Here is a 5,311-nt window from a genome sequence, read left to right on the forward strand (position 1 = left end):
AAGATGAACTCATGGGATCCAGGGAACGAGAGGCCCAAGCCAACAAAGGGGTGGAGGGATGCTTCAGGGTGACTGCTGTGCATCAATAAGGTGCATGAGGCAACCTGTCCAGAAGGAGCCGAAGGATGGATACTTGAGTAGGAAAAACATTGAACTGACAAATTGTCTGATAGGTTTGACCTTAAGGAAAAGTCAAGAAGTGCTTGAAGTATATTGAGAAGTGCCTGAAGTATATGGAAAGCAAACTACAATGAGCTCTAAGGCAATGAAAAGAACCTAGGCAAGTCTTAACTCCAGGAATACCAGAGTTGTGTAAGGAAAGAAATGCAATCATAGTACACTCCATGGCTCCGCAGTGAACAAGATTGGCATAGTTCCAATAGTGTAAGTACTGACTATTGATGAGAAGGGAAGTAGTATGAAGATTTAAGACAGTGATCCCTAACTAGAAAGTTAATAGAAAGTTAACCAATAATATTTAAAAGTAATGCATTAAGAAATATCAGACTTACGGCGGAAGTGGTTCTTGGGAGTACGGCGGAGCTTCCGGACCTGATGCGGGCGCCCGGTCGTGGACTGTCCCACCCTGTTCCTCTACTGCTCGGGGTGCTCCGTGCCCAGACTGGTATCCGGGGACTGTGACTTGCAGGGTCCACCATGGAACCAGAGCAGATGCTGGAGGGACAGACGCAGGTTGCAGAAAATCCCCACTCTGAGTACGGTCTCACAGACAACGTCGAGAGGATAGTAGAAAATGAGAAAATTAATGCATAAAAGTCATCAAAACAGAAAGTGGATCTCCAGTCTTTGCCAACTCGTGCCTATCTGGATCAGACAGTTGTGCCTATCTTATTACAAGGACTTGCTGTGTTTGCAAAGGAAAGACCACCAAATCCCATTGAATTTCTAGCATCCTATCTTTTAAAAAACAAGGCACAGTTTGAAGATCGAAACTGACTTATTGGGAAGAACAGAAAAATTTGGTTTCCACTGTAGATTTACATGATTAAGAGGCAACTTTAATTGCCATGATTCCCCCCGCCACCCATTTTGGAAGTATAAGAAACATCAGGACAGCAGAACTTATTTTGGAGTTGCAGAAGAAGACACATCTCCCTTATTGATTTAATCACATACTCATTTAATGAGTGTGTTCTGTGCAGTTTTTTCTCAGATTGTCTTTAACTTTGTTTTTAAAATGACCTTCAAAATAAACTGTTAAAACATCAAAAAAAAAAAGAAATATCAGAATATTATTTAGAAATATGGTGATATAATCACAGCTGTAATGTAAATTACCCCTGAACAGCAGCACTGAAGAAATTGAGAAGGGTTTAACATTTTTTCTTAACACACTTTTGTAGCTTTTGAATATTTGATAATGAATATATATTACTTTTACCACATTTTAAACCAATAAAATATGTTTAAATACTAAAGAAAAAAGATATATGGTGATAAATACCAAAAGAAAGAGCTGGAGGAGTTGAAAAGGTTATTTCTGGGAAACTCAGGGGAAGAAAGAAAGGGCAGGGGACTGCTGTATTTCATTGTAAGGCTTTCAATTACCTTTGACTTTTAAGATTTTGTGCATGAACTTGAAAAAAGTTTTTAATTCCTTAAAAATAAATGGTCACAAAGAATAACAAATCAAGAGAAAAAATAGGCAAAAGATATAAAGAAATTCACAAAAGAAATGCAAATGTCCCCCAAATACATGGGAAAAAATTACATCCGCACACACCATTCCACTCCCTGATGATGAAAAAAAACATCAGAAGTAGCTGTGCATTCACGGACCTGGAACATGATCTCATTAGATTATTAAGTGTCTGGAGGACGGTACAGTTTACAAAACAATATTATAGTGTCATTTTTATAACAATTTAACAACTTTTCTTCGAGCACCTACTACTATGGTAGGCACATAAGAATGTAGTTTTTAAAAAGTCTAAAAGGGATGTGCTAAGATGTCAGCAGGTTCAATGTGATTGTGGAACTAAAGATAATTTTTAAAGTTATTTTCCCTTTTTCTTAATTTAGTCTAATTTTTAGTGAACCTAGCTTGCTAAGTTTTGCTGAACAACAAAACAAATGAAATTTTATTTATCCATTTACCTATTTGGAGCACCCTAGAATGTGAAATAAAACACTGAACGTTGGTTTGGATAAGCACCCAATTACTAACCCGCTCAGACACTGCAGAGAGGGTATCATGCCAATTTGTACACCTCAGGGCTCAATAGAGTCTGGCACATAGCAGGTCCTTAAACGAACAACTAGACAATCAAAATTAAGCAGGGGCTGGTGGGATATTGTAGGCAGGGGGCTTACTGTACATATGTGAGCCTCCAATACGTATGTGGAACGCAATTAACTACATGCTAAAAGGATTAAGAGGAGGGATGTATATAAAACACTTAGCATAGAGCCTGGCGCTTTGTAAGTGCTCAAGAAATATTAGTTACTCTTTGTAATAATAGTTGTAGTAGTAGTTATCATTGTTCTGATTGTAGCTAGGACCCCAGAAATTCCACCACTCATGCAGCTGCCCAGCCACAAGGCTCTTTGTCAGAACCCTAAACAGTCATGAGGACAGGAACCGCTTTACCTCCTCCCACCACTCTCCCTCCTCCTCATTCGCCTCCCCCTGCTGCCCACCACCCACCGGAGCAAGCCTGGGGGGCAGTGCAGCCTGAGTGGCCCCCCGAGGCTGGCCACCGGGTCCCAGGGATCCCACAGCTAGAATGTCCGGCTCATTCTCTCCCTGCCCTACAGGACCAATGAGGACATGCCACACCTGCTGTGTGCGCTCCTTAGGTCCTGGAAGAGAGAGAGAGAAAGGGACAAACCTAGGGGAAACAGGACTGATTCAGGGGGAAGGGATTGCATGCCATTGATCCTCTTTTTAGAAAATAGACTCTAACTGAAGTATAATACATACAGAAAAGTGCACAAATCGTAAGTGTACAGCTCAATGAATTTCCCTGTAGAGAGCCAGTTGATTAAGAAACAGCATCGTCAGCCCCCAGAAGTTCCTCTCATGCCCTTTCCTGACATCTAACACCGTAGACCCATTTTGCCTGACATGGAACTTTATACAAATGGAATCATACCTCTGTGGGTTTTGTGTGTCTGGCTTCCTCAGTTCAGCACTGCGCCTGTGACTTTCACTCTCTCGTGTGTGCAGTTGTAGTTCTTTCCTTCCCATGCTGTACGACATCCACTGTATAAATAAACCACATTTAAAAAAAATCCATTCTACGTTTGATGGACATTTGAGTTGTTTCCAGTTTATGGCTATTCAAACAGTGCTGCAATGAATATTCTAATATTCAGAAGGCTCAGGCATTTTGGTGAATGGACGTCTGCATTTCTGATGTGAGTATGATTAGCTTCAGTAGATACTGACAAGCAGTTTTCCAAAAATGGTTAAACTAACTGATACGCCCACCATCCTCACGAGAGAGTTCCAGTTGCTCCACAGCTTCGCTCCTGTTCAGTATCAAGTGGTATATCTTTTAAATGAATACGGGCATCCTTTAAGTTCAGCTCCAACGCTAGACCAGCATGAAAATGAATGATCTACAGAAATGTCTGTGATGTATCATTAAGTGACAGAAGCAGGTTGCAGGCCGACGTGCATAACTTGATTCCATTCATGAAAATTGTGTATGTGCACAGGCAGAAGCAGAGACCAGGTTCAGAAGGGGATGAATCAAAGCCTCCTGTGATCATGATCATTTCCGGGGAGTGGCATTGGAAGGCATAATTTTAAACGTTGAGATTGAGGATAATTTTTACTTTTGTGTTTTTCAGTATTTTTTGAAGTTTGGGGGAAAAGCTGCATGAATAAAATAAAATTCTCCATTCCCCATGCCCCATGCCCATGGCACACCGTTCCATTACCTAAGACTGGCAGCCTGACCCCGTCTTTCTTGTTATGCCCAGCATTCTCTCCTGCTCTGGAATTACCCTGGGCAGGGTCTCTGGGACAAGTCTCCTGGGCACGGTAATTTCTCCGGCTGCAGTGTGCCATTAGAAGATCTGGTGCTGGTGACATGAGGCCTGGACGCAGCAAAGATTCCACACCCTGATGGGACAGGACAGCCCAACCACAGGGCAAGTCTCCTGGCAGAGATACCCCTGGAGTCTTGAGCTGCCTCAACAGAACCTGGGCCTCAGGATGTATCTTAACCTCGAAGAAAGAGGCCAGAAAAACTGCTCTTTCGCAGCTGCAGCCTCCCATGGGGGCTCAGGACTCAGAACAAGAGCTGTGGAATTAGGCAGACCTGGGCTCCTGCCCTACTCCTCCCTGGGCCTCTATTTCCTCACCTGTAAAATGGGCTAATGACAACCCTTACCTTAGAGACAACACCAAGTGCCTTGCTGAGAGTGCCTGGCACAAACTTTGCCTTCAATAAACACAGGCTGCTGTTATTATTATGATTGCGGTGGCAGCTCTTACCATCACCCCAAGAGGCAAAGTTCTGCACATACCTTTTGGGGGAAAAAATATAAGAATGCACTCTTTCTTTTCACAAATATTATAAAACAAGTACAAACCTACTTTTCTTGGGGGAAAACTAAATTCATCTGAAACTTGAATGCATTTATTTCAGTTGGAAAGTTGAGTAGTCATTCAACACTGATTCATCCAAGGAATATTTGTCAAGAGCCTACTATGTCCTAGATACCGGGGATATAGCAGTGACTAGCGCTTCCCAAGTACTAGGGGAGTCAGACAATAACCAAATCAATAAACAGGTTATAATAAAATGCTAAACATGTATATAATACAGTACAAATAATGCCAACCAGTGCTATGGAGAAAAGCAAAGCAGGATAAGAGGAGCTATGGGGCTTCCCTGGTGGCGCAGTGGTTAAGAATCCACCTGCCAATGCAGGGGACACGGGTTCGAGCCCCAGTCCGGGAAGATCCCATGTGCCGCAGAGCAACTGGGCCCGTGCACCACAACTACTGAGCCTGCGCTCTAGAGCCCATGAGCCACAACTACTGAGCCCGCAAGGCACCTAGTGCCTGTGATCCACAACAACAGAAGCCACTGTAATGAGAGGCCCATGCACCACAACAAGGAGTGGCCGCAACTAGAGAAAACCCGCACACAGCAACGAAGACCCAATGCAGCCAGAAATAAAATAAATAAATAAAATTTTAAAATAATTAAAAAAAAGAGGAGCTATGTGCTGGGAATGCTATCTGATGTGTTCAGCTGAGCCAGGGCTCTGCTCTGGAAATTTCTCTCTCCTTGGCTGAGTGAGGAGGCCCAGGAGGCACTGGTCTTGGCCG

At 42.9% G+C, this 5,311-nt stretch overlaps 1 pseudogene; it reads left to right on the forward strand.

Annotated features, from left to right (window-relative positions):
* Positions 1 to 531: 531 nt before the first annotated feature.
* On the forward strand, positions 532 to 1,041 carry LOC112407491 (protein dpy-30 homolog pseudogene; annotated as a pseudogene).
* The last annotated feature ends 4,270 nt before the right edge of the window (positions 1,042 to 5,311 follow it).

Source organism: Neophocaena asiaeorientalis, unplaced genomic scaffold (assembly GCF_003031525.2).
Source record: "Neophocaena asiaeorientalis asiaeorientalis breed wild unplaced genomic scaffold, Neophocaena_asiaeorientalis_V1.1 scaffold133, whole genome shotgun sequence".
Taxonomy (NCBI): domain Eukaryota; kingdom Metazoa; phylum Chordata; class Mammalia; order Artiodactyla; family Phocoenidae; genus Neophocaena; species Neophocaena asiaeorientalis.